Raw genomic sequence first — 18,953 nt, 5'->3', positions numbered from 1 at the left:
CGACCTCCCGCATTATTCGAAATATTTATTTCGGATTATGTTTATATTGGTTACATAAAATAAAGTATATTATTATCCGTACAAATTTGTTTCTCAGTTCTATAGAACACGGGACTTGGCTCCGCGGATAATAGGAATATACGCTTTTTAGATAATATCGTTGAAACAAAAGTCAAGTTTCTATTATATATAGAATAACAAATCGTTTCCATATATTATCGTTAATTTTTGGAGGCAGGCAAATATTAATTTATTACCTGCCGTATAGTTGGATTATTATATCGTTACGGTATAATACAAATATGGATTCTTATGAAAGAAATATAAAATTATATATTAAATGTGGAAATATTATCATATGCGCTTGGTTTTATGTTATATATTACCAGAGAGATATATGAAAAGAGATAAATTTTAAATTTATCTTCAAAATGCAAATGATTTAACTTAATATTTATATTGGTTAAACAAAAATTGTACATGTGTGGATACAATAATTATGTATGTTGGAAATAAAATGATATTTTATAATGAAATATGTATATATAAAAAGATAAAATTATAGAAACATATATATTACAATAATTATATGAAATTCTTGTTATATTGGTAAAACAAGTATAAATTAAAAATGAAAATATGGATTACGAATGCTATATAAAAATGGCCGTAATCGAATAGATTTTTTACTTATATTTATATATTTAAAATTTTACCCAAAGGCGAAATATTGAATTTTATTCAATATAATAAAAATCATGGAATTATATAAAGTGAAAAATCTATATATCTATTATATTGCTTATTTCGATTCAAAAATATGAATGGAATATGAAGGAAAAACATTATTCTGGTTGATCCTGCCAGTAGTTATATGCTTGTCTCAAAGATTAAGCCATGCATGTCTAAGTACACACGAATTAAAAGTGAAACCGCAAAAGGCTCATTATATCAGTTATGGTTCCTTAGATCGTTAACAGTTACTTGGATAACTGTGGTAATTCTAGAGCTAATACATGCAATTAAAACATGAACCTTATGGGACATGTGCTTTTATTAGGCTAAAACCAAGCGATCGCAAGATCGTTATATTGGTTGAACTCTAGATAACATGCAGATCGTATGGTCTTGTACCGACGACAGATCTTTCAAATGTCTGCCCTATCAACTTTTGATGGTAGTATCTAGGACTACCATGGTTGCAACGGGTAACGGGGAATCAGGGTTCGATTCCGGAGAGGGAGCCTGAGAAACGGCTACCACATCTAAGGAAGGCAGCAGGCGCGTAAATTACCCACTCCCAGCTCGGGGAGGTAGTGACGAAAAATAACAATACAGGACTCATATCCGAGGCCCTGTAATTGGAATGAGTACACTTTAAATCCTTTAACAAGGACCAATTGGAGGGCAAGTCTGGTGCCAGCAGCCGCGGTAATTCCAGCTCCAATAGCGTATATTAAAGTTGTTGCGGTTAAAACGTTCGTAGTTGAACTTGTGCTTCATACGGGTAGTACAACTTACAATTGTGGTTAGTACTATACCTTTATGTATGTAAGCGTATTACCGGTGGAGTTCTTATATGTGATTAAATACTTGTATTTTTTCATATGTTCCTCCTATTTAAAAACCTGCACTAGTGCTCTTAAACGAGTGTTATTGTGGGCCGGTACTATTACTTTGAACAAATTAGAGTGCTTAAAGCAGGCTTCAAATGCCTGAATATTCTGTGCATGGGATAATGAAATAAGACCTCTGTTCTGCTTTCATTGGTTTTCAGATCAAGAGGTAATGATTAATAGAAGCAGTTTGGGGGCATTAGTATTACGACGCGAGAGGTGAAATTCTTGGACCGTCGTAAGACTAACTTAAGCGAAAGCATTTGCCAAAGATGTTTTCATTAATCAAGAACGAAAGTTAGAGGTTCGAAGGCGATCAGATACCGCCCTAGTTCTAACCATAAACGATGCCAGCTAGCAATTGGGTGTAGCTACTTTTATGGCTCTCTCAGTCGCTTCCCGGGAAACCAAAGCTTTTGGGCTCCGGGGGAAGTATGGTTGCAAAGCTGAAACTTAAAGGAATTGACGGAAGGGCACCACCAGGAGTGGAGCCTGCGGCTTAATTTGACTCAACACGGGAAAACTTACCAGGTCCGAACATAAGTGTGTAAGACAGATTGATAGCTCTTTCTCGAATCTATGGGTGGTGGTGCATGGCCGTTCTTAGTTCGTGGAGTGATTTGTCTGGTTAATTCCGATAACGAACGAGACTCAAATATATTAAATAGATATCTTCAGGATTATGGTGCTGAAGCTTATGTAGCCTTCATTCATGGTGGCAGTAAAATGTTTATTGTGTTTGAATGTGTTTATGTAAGTGGAGCCGTACCTGTTGGTTTGTCCCATTATAAGGACACTAGCTTCTTAAATGGACAAATTGCGTCTAGCAATAATGAGATTGAGCAATAACAGGTCTGTGATGCCCTTAGATGTCCTGGGCTGCACGCGCGCTACAATGAAAGTATCAACGTGTATTTCCTAGACCGAGAGGTCCGGGTAAACCGCTGAACCACTTTCATGCTTGGGATTGTGAACTGAAACTGTTCACATGAACTTGGAATTCCCAGTAAGTGTGAGTCATTAACTCGCATTGATTACGTCCCTGCCCTTTGTACACACCGCCCGTCGCTACTACCGATTGAATTATTTAGTGAGGTCTCCGGACGTGATCACTGTGACGCCTTGCGTGTTACGGTTGTTTCGCAAAAGTTGACCGAACTTGATTATTTAGAGGAAGTAAAAGTCGTAACAAGGTTTCCGTAGGTGAACCTGCGGAAGGATCATTATTGTATAATATCCTTATCGTTAATAAATATTTGTTATAATACAAATAAATACAATTTACCAAAATAAAAATATTACAAAATGATTCCACGGAATCAAAAATTAAAGTCAAAATAAAATGAAGATGGCTTTTATTTTATATGTGGGGCTTGGCAACCTCATAAAAAGACTTTAACATTATTAATGTTGCTGTGCGTATTTGTGGCAGTACTTACTACAACAACGGCGTTTCCTATAAAAACAAATTCTCGAAAATGGAAATCGAAGAAACTAAACTAAATTCGAAAGTAGAAGTCGAATTTTTTTTTTTTTTTTTTTTTTTTTTTTTAATTTTTTTTATTATTTATTGAATCTTCCCTTTGTGTTAAGAGACTAACAATAAGTGTTCAAATCTTAATCTAACTTAATTAACTTTCACTTAGTGATAGTTTTTTTTTTTTTTTTTTTTTTTTTTTTTTCATTAATGCCCTAATAAGTTTATTGCTGGGCTGGGAGGTCGTTGCGGTGCAGCCGGCTTTGACTGCATACTCGGATTAGTTTTCTTGCGAGGGGATTTGTATGGGTGGTCAGCTTTTCGTTATACTTCGTTTTTTTCTCAGCTATTACTTCGATTACTAATTTGATTTTTAGGTCTCTGTGTATGTTTTCGTTTCGAAGGTACCACGGCGCTCCAGTGATAATTCTCAGAATTCTTGTCTGTGCTCGCTGAATAATGTCTATGTTACTTCTGGATGCGTTGCCCCACAGCTCGGAGCCATAAGTCCAGATAGGTTTTAAGACGGAGTTGTATAGAAGAGCTTTGAACTCCAGACTAAGTGGAGAGCGAGCATTTATGAGCCAGTGGAGGTTCCTTGCTTTAAGTTTAAGATGTTTCGATTTGGCTTCTATATGTTTGCGCCAAGTGAGCCGCCTGTCCAGATGAACTCCCAGATATGTTACCTCGTCGGCTTGTGGAATGCATATGTTATTCAAGACCAGTGGTGGGCATGTTTGTTTGTTTAAGGTAAAGGTAACCTGCTTGCATTTTTGAACATTTATTGAAATTCTCCAGTCGGCAAGCCATCGTTCTACAGATGTTAAGTGTCGGGATAGGAGTGCCGTGGCTTTTATTGGGCATTTCGAGCGACTGAGTATCGCGGTATCATCAGCGAACGTGGAGGTTGTTAGATTGTAGTCTATGGGGAAATCCGCCGTATACAGGGTGTATAAGATTGGACCCAGTACACTGCCTTGCGGCACTCCAGCTTCGATTGCGCAATCGCGTGAAGTGCTTGTATCGCATCTTATTGCAAACACTCTGTTATATAGGTATGACTTCAGTAGCTTATGTGTGTTTTGGGGCAACAGCTTGATTATTTTAAACAAAAGTCCATCGAGCCACACTCTGTCAAATGCCTGCGCGACGTCTAGAAAAATGGCTGTGCAGTATTCTCGATGTTCAAAAGCAGTACGAATTTCTGACGTGATTCGGTTGACCTGTTCGATGGTTCCATGTTTTTCTCTAAAGCCAAATTGATGTGTTGGAAGTGTGTTGTTTATTCTAAGATGAGGGCTAATCCGAAGGAGTAGCATTTTTTCAAACAGCTTTGAAAGACATGTTAATAAGCTTATCGGTCTATATGATGATGGCTGCGTTTTATCTTTTCCTGGCTTTGGAATCATTACTATGGTCGACTTTTTCCATTTTTGAGGGAAGTATCCAAGCTTGGCGATTGCGTTGAACAACAGGCAGATGTGAAGAATAGCACACTTTGGGAGTTCGATGAGCATTCTTGGAGTTATTAGGTCGTAGCCAGGCGATTTTCTTGGGTTCAGTTGCTCTTTGATAACCTTTGCTAGTTCACATGGTCGGAATTCAAAGGGTTCTTGAGGATCTAGATTGGCTGCTATTAAAGGAGGGAGAATAAATGTGTTGGTAGAGGGATTTGGTCGGAATACATTTTGTAAATGGTCAGCGAAAGCACTGGCTCTTTCTTCATCACTTCGAAACCAAGTGCCAGAGGGACTTCGGAGTGGCATAATTGGCGCTATTGGAGTCTTTAGGTTTCTGTGAGCTCTCCAAAGAGGGTACTTAGTGCTGGTGGGAGAGAGTTGCTCGATATATGAACGTTGGCTGTTTTTTTCCTCTTGTTTGAGAGCATTGGTAAGCCTGCGTGTGGCTATCTTAAGCATGTGCTTAGTAATTGGTGATCTATTAGACTGCCAATCCCTTCGTAGGCGTCGTTTATCTAATACCAGCCGCTCGATTTCGCGATTAGTTTTGATGTAGTTTGGTTTTGCATACGTCACTGGCGGGGTTGAAGCCTTTGCAGCCGAGACTAAAATGTTTTCAAGAGTTTCCGTTGACTTGTCTATATCCTCCTTTGAAGATAATGCCGTCGTTAGTTCTATGTGTGAACAGACATACTTTTGATACCTTGGCCAGTTTGTTCTAAAATTTGTGAGTCTATACGGTGGGTCGACGATGTGGGGGCGAGTTAGCATATTTAGAAAAACAGGTGAGTGATCTGATGATAAATCTGCTAGTGCTTCGGCGGTGACCATGTTGCGGGGGACATGTTTAGTAATTGCAAAATCGATCAGGTCTGGGATTTTTCTTGGGTCTGCTGGCCAGTATGTAGGCTTACCCGGGGATACATAGTCTAGCTTGTTTTCTGGCTTCGTAAGCGCATTGTACAATTGCTTACCCTTTGGCGACACAAGTCGAGATCCCCAATGGGTGTGCTTGGCGTTATAGTCACCCGCTGCGATGAACCTGTCACCTAGTGTGTTAAAGAATTCCATGAATTGATCCTCAGAGATTGGAAAGCGCGGTGGGCAGTAGACTGCGGCTAGAGTCGTTGAACCATTGTTGAGTTGTAAGGCTATGGACGTAGATTGTAAGTAGTTTTTGTCAAAATTGTTTAAGTGGTGGTGTTTTATGCGATTTCTGATGAGTATTCCAGTGCCTCCATGAGCTTTACCATCTGGATGATTTGTACCATAGAACAAGTATCCTGGTATATGAAAATTGTTTTTATTTGTGAGGTGCGTTTCTGATAGTAGCATTACGTCGATGTTTTTTTCGTAAATGAACTGTGTGAGCTCTTGTGTATGCCGTGAAACGCCATTTGCGTTCCACAGAGATATCCGTAGGAAGCCATTATGGGGATTTTGAAGATACAAGAAGTTGAATCAGGATATTTTGGTTTTTCATGAGCTCTTGCAAAGTATTTTGCATGAACGTCATGAAGTCTTTCATGCTTTGCTGTAGGGATAGCATCATAGCTTCGATGCCACTTTGTTGTGTTTGTTGGATGTTTGTCGGTGTATGTTCGGAATGAGCAGTTCTTGTCGGTGGGGCGGGCACTTCTAGTCCGGATTTTAGGGCGCTAGCGAAGGAAATTGTTGGAGTAGTGTTTGGGACAGTTAGGGGTGGTTGAAGAATCGGTTGCGGTGAGTAGAAATTGACTTTGTTGTATGTATGTGCTGTGGCAATACGTTTGTTTAGGCGGCTCTTCAATTCTTTGTACACCACACAGCCTCTGTAGTTTGCAGTATGTTTTTCCCCGCAGTTACTGCATTTCTTCACAGACTTATCGTCCTTGTTTTTGGGGCAGTTTGCGGTAGTATGAGGTTCGCTACAGACAACACATACGGACTTAAGGGTGCAGTATGCCTTGGTGTGGCCGTATTCTTGGCAATTAGTACATTGAACTGGATTGATACGTTTGTGCGGCTCCTCCACGGTGATCCTCCGATGTAGCAAGTACTGTAAATTGTATATTGGGTGCACTTCGTTTTTCTTTAGTGCCTGGAGCTCTGGTTCGAGTTCTATTTTGAATAGTGGCTGCGGAACTTTGTCTTTGTTTAAAATATTAATAACTGTCTTTGCAGAAAAGTTTTTGGCCTTCAGAGCCTCAATTATCTCAGCTGGTGTCACTGTTGCTTCAATGCCCTTAAGTACTACCTGTAGCCCTTTGCAACTTTTTAATTGGTATGTGTAGTAGTTTTTACCAGCATCATTTAGGTATTTAGTCACTATACGGTGGTCTGCTTCTGTTTGGATCTGTAGTTTTATTTCATGAATATTTCCTTTTTTAAGTGGGATAATGTGGAACTTGCTGTCACCAATCAAAGCAACGAGTTTATTTACAAGTGCATTTGTACTTTGTTCTCGTATGAAAATTGGTGGAGGCCTGGTCTTTTTTGGCTCCCCTACCGTTTTTTCGTTGGGTTGTTCGGTCGCAGAATCAGCCAAGATAGCATATCGGTTTGAATTATTTACTGCAGAGTTTTCATTGCCGTTGTTGGTTCGATTGATTTTGGGTTGATTACCTGCCTTATTGTTTTGAGGGCTGAGCTTTCTCTTGATTTGGATGTAGCGATCCATGCCAGTCTGCACAGTCGAAATCGACTTCTGCTTTTGTTTTGATTCTTCTTTACGTGCATTATTGTTGTTGCAAACGGTCAGTGCTGCTGAATTATTTACAGCTGGCACAGCGATAATTAGTTGGGCCGCTGACGAAGTTGATGTTGTGGCAGTTGCCAGTGAGGTCACTGCACTCGTTATTGCAGTGTTACAGTTACCCGGGACGGTCGTTTGGCGCTGCGAGAGGAGCGGGGTAGGAGAGGCGGTCTCTTCGCTCCACGACTTGTGAGCCGAAGCAGGCAGAGAGGGAGAGCAAGAACGCGGTCTGTCGTTCGCTGAGGGCAAAAGTTTCGAGTTAGTTGAAAGTGAGGGTGCTCGATCACCGATTTGCGGTGAGACGAAAGAAAAGTATGCATTGTTGCGTTGTAAAGAGCGCCGGCGCTCGTCTTGTTCACATTGTCGCTGAGAACGTATGTCGTTTTGATTCATTGTTCTAAGTCCACATATAACAATTACCAGAACAATATGGAATAATTATTTATTTTAGTAAATAATTACTATAGTCAATAATTGTTAGTTGTGCAAACTGCACTTTACACTTTGTGTTTAACTTTCACTATACTGTTGTAGTTTTTAGAACTTGCTATTCGTAGCTTGAAAGAAACACGTCTCCACCCGAAGACTGTGGAATGTCTACTGTCCATGAATGTGTGGTAATCAAAATAAGTGTGTGTGTATATGGACCATAATATACACGCGTTGCGAATATGTATTGTTCATCTATGTTATGAGCATACGTTGGCTAATGCAACAACCTAAAATATACAATGTTTGTACCTGTCATCCATCAGGTTAATGTTTTATATAAATTTTGCAGTATGTGTCACCCAAAATAGCAAACCATAACCAGATTATTATGATACATAATGCTTATATGAAACTAAGACATTTCGCAACATTTATTTTAGGTATAAAAATAAATTTATTGAAGGAATTGATATATGCCAGTAAAATGGTGTATTTTTAATTTCTTTCAATAAAAACAATATTGACATTATATAAAATTGAATTATAAAACTCTAAGCGGTGGATCACTCGGCTCATGGGTCGATGAAGAACGCAGCAAACTGTGCGTCATCGTGTGAACTGCAGGACACATGAACATCGACATTTTGAACGCATATCGCAGTCCATGCTGTTATGTACTTTAATTAATTTTATAGTGCTGCTTGGACTACATATGGTTGAGGGTTGTAAGACTATGCTAATTAAGTTGTTTATAAATTTTTTATAAGCATATGGTATATTATTGGATTAAATAATGATTTTATTCATAATATTAAAAAAGAAATGAAAAACATTATCTCACATTTGAATGTGAAAAACGAAGAGAAATATTTTCTTTTTCAATCAAATAATACTGAGAAATGTCTAGCATAAAAAATTGAAATATTTTTCATCTAGAATTGTCTCTTATTAATGATTCGGAAAAAGAAAAATCTTGGTTTTGTTATTATTCTTCGTTGGTTCGTTAAATGGATAAAAATGACTTTGCTTACAAGAACTATTGGAACTATTTATAACGAATTTAATTGATTGTTTTATCATTTATATATAAAGAATTTATGGCAAAATATAGTTATATATACAACCTCAACTCATATGGGACTACCCCCTGAATTTAAGCATATTAATTAGGGGAGGAAAAGAAACTAACAAGGATTTTCTTAGTAGCGGCGAGCGAAAAGAAAACAGTTCAGCACTAAGTCACTTTGTCTATATGGCAAATGTGAGATGCAGTGTATGGAGCGTCAATATTCTAGTATGAGAAATTAATGATTTAAGTCCTTCTTAAATGAGGCCATTTACCCATAGAGGGTGCCAGGCCCGTATAACGTTAATGATTGCTAGATGATGTTTCCAAAGAGTCGTGTTGCTTGATAGTGCAGCACTAAGTGGGTGGTAAACTCCATCTAAAACTAAATATAACCATGAGACCGATAGTAAACAAGTACCGTGAGGGAAAGTTGAAAAGAACTCTGAATAGAGAGTTAAACAGTACGTGAAACTGCTTAGAGGTTAAGCCCGATGAACCTGAATATCCGTTATGGAAAATTCATCATTAAAATTGTAATATTTAAATAATATTATTAAGAATAATGTGCATTTTTTCCATATAAGGACATTGTAATCTATTAGCATATCCCAAATTTATCATAAAATATAACTTATAGTTTATTCCAATTAAATTGCTTGCATTTTAACACAGAATAAATGTTATTAATTTGATAAAGTGCTGATAGATTTATATTATTACAGAGCGTTAATTTTTCGGAATTATATAATGGCATAATTATCATTGATTTTTGTGTTTATTATATGCTCTTGTATGATTAACAATGCGAAAGATTCAGGATACCTTCGGGACCCGTCTTGAAACACGGACCAAGGAGTCTAACATATGTGCAAGTTATTGGGATGTAAACCTAATAGCGTAATTAACTTGACTAATAATGGGATTAGTTTTTTAGCTATTTATAGCTAATTAACACAATCCCGGGGCGTTCTATATAGTTATGTATAATGTATATTTATATTATTTATGCCTCTAACTGGAACGTACCTTGAGCATATATGCTGTGACCCGAAAGATGGTGAACTATACTTGATCAGGTTGAAGTCAGGGGAAACCCTGATGGAAGACCGAAACAGTTCTGACGTGCAAATCGATTGTCAGAATTGAGTATAGGGGCGAAAGACCAATCGAACCATCTAGTAGCTGGTTCCTTCCGAAGTTTCCCTCAGGATAGCTGGTGCATTTTAATATTATATAAAATAATCTTATCTGGTAAAGCGAATGATTAGAGGCCTTAGGGTCGAAACGATCTTAACCTATTCTCAAACTTTAAATGGGTAAGAACCTTAACTTTCTTGATATGAAGTTCAAGGTTATGATATAATGTGCCCAGTGGGCCACTTTTGGTAAGCAGAACTGGCGCTGTGGGATGAACCAAACGTAATGTTACGGTGCCCAAATTAACAACTCATGCAGATACCATGAAAGGCGTTGGTTGCTTAAAACAGCAGGACGGTGATCATGGAAGTCGAAATCCGCTAAGGAGTGTGTAACAACTCACCTGCCGAAGCAACTAGCCCTTAAAATGGATGGCGCTTAAGTTGTATACCTATACATTACCGCTAAAGTAGATGATTTATATTACTTGTGATATAAATTTTGAAACTTTAGTGAGTAGGAAGGTACAATGGTATGCGTAGAAGTGTTTGGCGTAAGCCTGCATGGAGCTGCCATTGGTACAGATCTTGGTGGTAGTAGCAAATAATCGAATGAGACCTTGGAGGACTGAAGTGGAGAAGGGTTTCGTGTGAACAGTGGTTGATCACGAGTTAGTCGGTCCTAAGTTCAAGGCGAAAGCCGAAAATTTTCAAGTAAAACAAAAATGCCTAACTATATAAACAAAGCGAATATAATACACTTGAATAATTTTGAACGAAAGGGAATACGGTTCCAATTCCGTAACCTGTTGAGTATCCGTTTGTTATTAAATATGGGCCTCGTGCTCATCCTGGCAACAGGAACGACCATAAAGAAGCCGTCGAGAGATATCGGAAGAGTTTTCTTTTCTGTTTTATAGCCGTACTACCATGGAAGTCTTTCGCAGAGAGATATGGTAGATGGGCTAGAAGAGCATGACATATACTGTTGTGTCGATATTTTCTCCTCGGACCTTGAAAATTTATGGTGGGGACACGCAAACTTCTCAACAGGCCGTACCAATATCCGCAGCTGGTCTCCAAGGTGAAGAGTCTCTAGTCGATAGAATAATGTAGGTAAGGGAAGTCGGCAAATTAGATCCGTAACTTCGGGATAAGGATTGGCTCTGAAGATTGAGATAGTCGGGCTTGATTGGGAAACAATAACATGGTTTATGTGCTCGTTCTGGGTAAATAGAGTTTCTAGCATTTATGTTAGTTACTTGTTCCCCGGATAGTTTAGTTACGTAGCCAATTGTGGAACTTTCTTGCTAAAATTTTTAAGAATACTATTTGGGTTAAACCAATTAGTTCTTATCAATTATAACGATTATCAATTAACAATCAATTCAGAACTGGCACGGACTTGGGGAATCCGACTGTCTAATTAAAACAAAGCATTGTGATGGCCCTAGCGGGTGTTGACACAATGTGATTTCTGCCCAGTGCTCTGAATGTCAAAGTGAAGAAATTCAAGTAAGCGCGGGTCAACGGCGGGAGTAACTATGACTCTCTTAAGGTAGCCAAATGCCTCGTCATCTAATTAGTGACGCGCATGAATGGATTAACGAGATTCCTACTGTCCCTATCAGTGACGCGCATGAATGGATTAACGACGGACGTGTTTTCGTTGCGCTCGTGTACAGATTGCGAAGAACTTGGTTTTCCGTGTTTGGAAAGTAATAAAATCGGTGAATTAGTGCTCCGCGAAAGTCGTGTGCTAATTTTCGTGTGTTATAAACAAGCGGTTTGGAAGTAATTAACAATTAATTGTTGGGAATTTTCCACTTAGCACGTGCTGAAGGCGAACTTACGAGTAAGTTTTTCGAGTAAGCTTTTTGATCAGCTGTCACAAAGCTTATTGGTGGGAGTCACTGCTAAGGTTTGTGTCTAGGGAGAGTTTTAGTGCTACCAGACTCTACCGATAGGTGGAGCTCGAGTTCCAGAGCAACTACCTTTTGTCAGCGAGTAAACGAGCATACGGTTGCTGGCGTCGACGGTAGGTGGAGCCACCATCGTATTTATGCCGATGGAGAGCGACAGCAGCGCGAGTGCCTTGAGCGGAAGTAGTGCCTCGATGAAGTCCAGACGAGGCAGGCGCAGAAGCCATCTGGCATCTAAGAGCTCGGCGCCAACGCAGGCGAAATTGGTTGCCCTGGCATCGAATGGAGTGCCAGAACCCGTTGGGGTACTGGAGGAGCCGTTTTCGTCGCTGGAGGACGCCCGGGCGGCTACGGAGAACGCTGCCATTGATGCTGCCCCCCCCCACGCTGCTGCCACCGCTGCTGATCCTACTGCTGCCCCTGCTGCCGACCACACTGCTGCCTCCGCCGTTTTCACTGCTGCTAAAATTGTTGCCACCACTGCCACTGCCGCCACCGCTGCCGCCCGTGCTGGGCAAGCAGCCATGATGGCAGAGCTGTCGGCCACACAGCGCATGGTGAGAAGCAGCTTCCGCAGACTAGGAGAAGTGGACACGGAAGAGCTCTCATATGCTATCAGCCGCTACGATGAGCTGGTGTTGGCGCTAATGCTCCGGTGCGGAGAGCTGGAGACGCGGCTTGCTATGCCGCCACCGCCGCCGCCGTCGTTGAATCTGTTGAAAAATACGGCCGCCAATGCTCCCCAGATGCAGCAGGTTGCACCCATCGCTGCCCCGCGGACTACCAAGGTCCGCGAGACGTGGTCAGCGGTGGTGAAGTGCGACGACCCTGCGCTATCGGGGAAAGACATAGCGGAAAAGGTGCGAACGATGGTTGCACCCTCTCTCGGAGTCAGAGTACACGAGGTCCGTGAGCTCCGTCGAGGTGGTGGTGCGATCATTCGCACTCCTTCGGTGGGAGAGCTGCAGAAGGTGGTCGCTTCAAAAAGATTCGCCGAGGTTGGCCTAAATGTGGCACGGAATGCGGCCGAGAAGCCGAAGGTCGTCGTATATGACGTCGACACAGCTATCGGCCCTGAGGAGTTTATGAAGGAGCTCCACGAAAACAACTTCGACAGCGAAATGAATCTGGCCCAGTTTAAGAAGTCAGTGCACCTGGTGACCAAGGCGTGGTCGGTAGCTGACGGCGCCACAGTAAATGTGACGCTGGAGGTTGACGACCGGGCGATGGCGAAGCTTGATGTAGGTCGTGTCTACATCAAGTGGTTCTCATTCCGATGCCGGTCACAGGTCCGCACATACGCCTGCCACAGATGTGTGGGTTTCGACCACAAGGTCAGCGAATGCCGGCAGAAGGATAGTGTCTGTCGCCAGTGCGGGCAACAAGGCCACACTGCGGCAAAGTGCCAAAACCCGGTGGACTGCCGGAACTGCCGCCACAGAGGGCAACCCTCGGGGCATTACATGCTCTCGAGCGTTTGCCCGATATACGGGGCGTTGCTGGCGAGGGTGCAAGCTAGACACTAATGTTTAGCTTCATCCAAGCGAACTGTGGCCGAGGCCGAGCTGCGACCATCGAGCTCGGAGTCCGACTCAGGAGATCGGAGTCTATGTTCGCGCTGGTGCAGGAGCCGTATCTCGACGGGGACGGAATGGATGTGCTGCCTGAAGGAATGAGAATTTTCATCGATCGGCGAGGGAAGGCAGCCATCCTAGTGGATCACCAGGAAGCCATCTGTATGCCAGTGGAGACCCTCACCACAGATTATGGCGTATGTCTGGTCGTGAAAGGGAGTTTTGGCTCAATCTTCCTTTGCGCCGCATACTGCCAGTATGATGCACCTCTGGAACCGTACATCCGGTACATGGATGCGGTCCTGCTGCAGGCCAGCAGAACCCCCGCAATCCTGGGCCTCGACGCGAATGCAGTGTCCCCCATGTGGCTTAGCAAACTCTCTCGTCATGCCGAGGGGCAAGCTAACTACAGACGGGGTGAGCTGCTGTCAGAGTGGATGCTGGAGGCAAGAGTCGCCGCCCTAAACCAGTCAACAGAGGTGTACACGTTCGATAATTACAGAGCTACAAGCGATATCGACGTGACAATCGTCAATGAGGCAGCATCTATGTGGGCCACATATGAGTGGAGAGTGGACGAGTGGGAATTGAGTGACCACAACATCATTACTGTTGTGGCCGAACCAACTACCGCGCGCGCAGTTGAGAGCATAGCTCCTGTGCCGTCCTGGAACTTCTCCAATGCACGTTGGCGATTGTTCAAGGAGGAAATGGTGAGTAGAGCAGCCGAACTTCCGGAAAACTTCTCAGAGTCGCCGTTGGACCAGCAAGTTTCGACCCTGCGCAGTATAGTACATAATGTATGTGATATTGCGCTGGGAAGAAAGTCCATCCGATTGCCCAGCAGGAGAGCACGTTGGTGGACTGCCGACCTCTGTGATGCAAGGCGCGAAGTCCGGAGACTTCGTCGCCTACTTCAAAATGGAAGGCGTCATGATGATGATGCCGCAATAGAGCGTGTATTGGTCGACCTGAGGCGGGCCTCAGCCAACTACAAGAAGCTCATTTGGAGGGCGAAAATGGATGAGTGGAAACGCTTCGTGGGAGATCATGCCGACGACCCATGGGGGCGCGTCTATAAGATTTGCCGAGGCCGCAGGAAGTGCACGGAGATTGGGTGCCTCCGCGTGAATGGCGAGATGATCACCGATTGGGGTGACTGTGCACGAGTGCTCCTCCGCAATTTCTTCCCAGTTGCGGAGTCCGAAGCACCGACTGCCATCGCGGAGGAAGTCCCACCGGCCCTCGAAGTATTCGAGGTTGATGCATGTGTTGCCCGGTTGAAGAGCAGGCGCTCTCCCGGCTTGGACGGCATTAATGGCACTATCTGCAAGGCAGTCTGGCGCGCCATACCCGAGCACCTTGCATCGTTGTTTTCCCGATGCATCCGATTAGGATACTTTCCCGCTGAGTGGAAGTGCCCACGAGTTGTCTCGCTGCTCAAAGGGCCAGATAAGGACAAATGTGAGCCCTCCTCATATAGAGGAATATGCTTGCTACCAGTCTTTGGTAAGGTGCTCGAGGCCATCATGGTGAATCGTGTGAGAGAAGTTCTTCCGGAAGGCTGCAGATGGCAATTTGGATTTCGCCAAGGACGATGTGTGGAGGATGCTTGGAGGCACGTGAAGAGCAGTGTTTGTGCCAGCCCGGCGCAATACGTGCTCGGCACATTCGTGGACTTCAAAGGAGCATTCGACAACGTCGAATGGAGTGCTGCACTCCGCCGACTAGCCGACTTGGGATGCCGGGAGATGGGCTTGTGGCAGAGCTTTTTCTCCGGCCGAAGAGCAGTGATCCGAAGCAGTTCCGGTACTGTGGATGTACCGGTAACTAGAGGCTGCCCGCAGGGGTCAATCAGTGGCCCATTTATCTGGGACATACTGATGGATGTACTGCTTCAGCGTCTCCAGCCGTATTGCCAGCTGAGTGCATACGCGGATGACTTGCTGCTTCTCGTCGAGGGAAATTCCCGAGCTGAGCTAGAGGAAAAAGGTGCAGAGCTGATGTCCATCGTAGAAGCGTGGGGAGCGGAAGTTGGCGTTACCGTCTCGACCAGCAAGACGGTAATAATGCTGCTGAAAGGTGCCTTGAGACGTGCGCCTACGGTGAGGTTTGCTGGAGCGAACCTTCCGTATGTGCGTAGCTGTCGGTACCTTGGCATCACGGTCAGTGAAGGAATGAAATTCCTCACGCACATAGCTTCGCTTCGCCAGCGGATGACCGGAGTCGTTGGAGCATTGGCGCGTGTGCTTCGAGCCGACTGGGGCTTCAGTCCTCGAGCCAGGCGGACCATATATGACGGACTCATGGCACCTTGTGTGCTGTTTGGTGCCCCGGTATGGTATGACACCGCCGAACAGGTAGCCGCCCGGAGACGACTAGCCTCCTGCCAGAGGCTAATCCTGCTTGGATGCCTTTCGGTATGCCGAACAGTGTCCACAGTGGCACTGCAGGTACTTGGCGGAGCTCCCCCGCTTGACTTGGCTGCTAAGTTTTTAGCGGTCAAGTACAAGCTGAAGCGTGGATACCCGCTGGAGGAGAACGACTGGCTATACGGCGAGGACACTACGTGTCTAAGCTGGAAGCAGAGGAAGACTCGCCTAGAGGAGTGCTTGCTGCAGAATTGGCAAAACAGATGGGATGACGACAGCGAACCAGGACGGGTGACGCACAAGTTCATCCCATACGTCACTCTCGCCTATCGAGATCCAAGCTTTGGATTCTCGATGAGGACGTCTTTCCTGCTGACAGGTCACGGGTCGTTTAACGCATTTTTGCAAGGGAGAGCCCTCAGCGATACCACTGCTTGCGCTTGTGGTGATCCATATGAGGACTGGATGCACATATTGTGCGCTTGTCCTCTATATGCAGATTTGCGAAACCTCGATGGACTTGGAGTGCAGCGCCTTGGCGAAAACTGGACCTTCAATAGAATCCTGGAAGATCAGCAGAGGATTCAACGGCTGGCAGCGTTTGCGGACGAGGTGTTCCGTAGGAGGAGGGGTATTTAGCCCAAAACTTCGCCGTGTGGTTAGCGGGCGAGAATACTTCCACAGCCCGCTATTGCTTGTCGTAAGAGGCGACTAATATAGCGACTGGTTCCTCTAACCATGCTTGTCGGAGCAAAAGGAGGAGGCCCACCGAGCCTCTCTTTCGGTACCACGGGTTGTGCTGCTCCAAGACAGCACATTGAGGTAGGCCCCCTGGTGGGAGTATCGTGGTGGCTGTGGTTGATACCCATATCGCGGGTAGAGCCTTCGTGTTCGACGTTTGAGTTACGGTGCTAGTTGCGCAAAACTCGGGTGCTGTGACCCAGAGATCAGTAGAGATTTTAGGTAGATCTCGCTCCTCAGCAAGGGGGAGTGCTTGCCCGGCAAGCAAGTACTCGAATTGCTACCGGGGTGGTCGCTATGTACATAGCTATAGCTTCCAGTCCGGGACGTTTGTCTGGCGTATCCAGACTCATGCACCATGTTGATACATGCACCACTTGTGGGTGTTCAGGGTGTCGTGGTTGTAATCCCTTCAGTGTGGAACACGCCACGTAAAACAAGTTCGGAGAGGTCCGAAAGTCACTGTCCCTATCTACTATCTAGCGAAACCACAGCCAAGGGAACGGGCTTGGAATAATTAGCGGGGAAAGAAGACCCTTTTGAGCTTGACTCTAATCTGGCAGTGTAAGGAGACATAAGAGGTGTAGAATAAGTGGGAGATATTAGACCTCGGTTTGGTATCGTCAATGAAATACCACTACTCTTATTGTTTCCTTACTTACTTGATTAAATGGAACGTGTATCATTTCCTAGCCATTATACGGATATATTTATTATATCTTATGGTATTGGGTTTTGATGCAAGCTTCTTGATCAAAGTATCACGAGTTTGTTATATAATCGCAAACAAATTCTTTAATAAAACGATGCATTTATGTATTTTTGATTTGAAAATTTGGTATAACTCCAATTACTCAGGTATGATCCAATTCAAGGACATTGCCAGGTAGGGAGTTTGACTGGGGCGGTACATCTCTCAAATAATAACGGAGGTGTCCCAAGGCCAGCTCAGTGCGGACAGAAACCACACATAGAGCAAAAGGGCAAATGCTGACTTGATCTCGGTGTTCAGTACACACAGGGACAGCAAAAGCTCGGCCTATCGATCCTTTTGGTTTAAAGAGTTTTTAACAAGAGGTGTCAGAAAAGTTACCATAGGGATAACTGGCTTGTGGCGGCCAAGCGTTCATAGCGACGTCGCTTTTTGATCCTTCGATGTCGGCTCTTCCTATCATTGTGAAGCAAAATTCACCAAGCGTTGGATTGTTCACCCATGCAAGGGAACGTGAGCTGGGTTTAGACCGTCGTGAGACAGGTTAGTTTTACCCTACTAATGACAAAACGTTGTTGCGACAGCATTCCTGCGTAGTACGAGAGGAACCGCAGGTACGGACCAATGGCACAATACTTGTTCGAGCGAACAGTGGTATGACGCTACGTCCGTTGGATTATGCCTGAACGCCTCTAAGGTCGTATCCGTGCTGGACTGCAATGATAAATAAGGGGCAATTTGCATTGTATGGCTTCTAAACCATTTAAAGTTTATAATTTATTTTATAAACGACAATGGATGTGATGCCAATGTAATTTGTAACATAGTAAATTAGGAGGATCTTCGATCACCTGATGCCGCGCTAGTTACATATAAAAGCATTATTTAATACAATGACAAAGCCTAGAATCAATTGTAAACGACTTTTGTAACAGGCAAGGTGTTGTAAGTGGTTGAGCAGCTGCCATACTGCGATCCACTGAAGCTTATCCTTTGCTTGATGATTCGATAAATAAATGATTTTTTCCTGTAGCCAAACACCTCGTCATCAATTTAGTGACGCATATGATATTGTCCCTATCATATAATTAATATAAAGACTTTAATGGATTGTGTCAAGTTGCCAAACACCTCGTCATCAATTTAGTGACGCATATGATATTGTCCCTATCATATAATTAATATAAAGACTTTAATGAATTGTGTCAAGTTGCCAAACACCTCGTCATCAATTTAGTGACGCATATGATATTGTCCCTATCATATAATTTTTGATATAAAGACTTTAAAGAATTGTATCAAGTTGCCAAACACCTCGTCATCAATTTAGTGACGCATATGATATTGTCCCTATCATATAATTAATATACAGACTTTAATGAATTGTGTCAAGTTGCCAAACACCTCGTCATCAATTTAGTGACGCATATGATATTGTCCTTATCATATAATTTTTGATATAAAGACTTTAAAGAATTGAATCAAGTTGCCAAACACCTCGTCATCAATTTAGTTTTTTTTTTTTTTTTTTTTCTTTAGCGTGCGTTTATTTATTTAAAATCTGTCCTAGTGGACAATAATTAAATGGTTTTGCGGGGGAACATTAGCTTAAGGGATACTATTGTACATGTATTTGTGGCGGGTTTTATATGTGTTGTCTATTGTTGTGGAAGATCGAGAGGGTGTCTCCTCATGAGACGTCTGCTTG

The 18,953-nt window shown here is 43.3% G+C and overlaps 2 non-coding genes and 1 pseudogene across 2 annotated transcripts; all 3 read left to right on the top strand.

Annotated features, from left to right (window-relative positions):
• The first annotated feature begins 847 nt into the window (after positions 1-847).
• Positions 848-2,842, top strand: LOC116803125. Its single transcript, XR_004363399.1, has one exon. It is a non-coding gene; the product is annotated as a small subunit ribosomal RNA (ribosomal RNA).
• Positions 2,843-8,266: 5,424 nt separating this feature from the next.
• Positions 8,267-8,445, top strand: LOC116803122. The gene has a single exon (XR_004363397.1). It is a non-coding gene; the product is annotated as a 5.8S ribosomal RNA (ribosomal RNA).
• Positions 8,446-8,839: 394 nt separating this feature from the next.
• Positions 8,840-18,254, top strand: LOC116803127 (annotated as a pseudogene).
• The last annotated feature ends 699 nt before the right edge of the window (positions 18,255-18,953 follow it).

The sequence above is a fragment of the Drosophila sechellia genome, unplaced genomic scaffold (assembly GCF_004382195.2).
Source record: "Drosophila sechellia strain sech25 unplaced genomic scaffold, ASM438219v1 U_293, whole genome shotgun sequence".
Classification (NCBI taxonomy): domain Eukaryota; kingdom Metazoa; phylum Arthropoda; class Insecta; order Diptera; family Drosophilidae; genus Drosophila; species Drosophila sechellia.
Note: the sequence above shows the minus strand (reverse complement) of the source record. Positions and strands in the feature narration are given on the sequence as shown.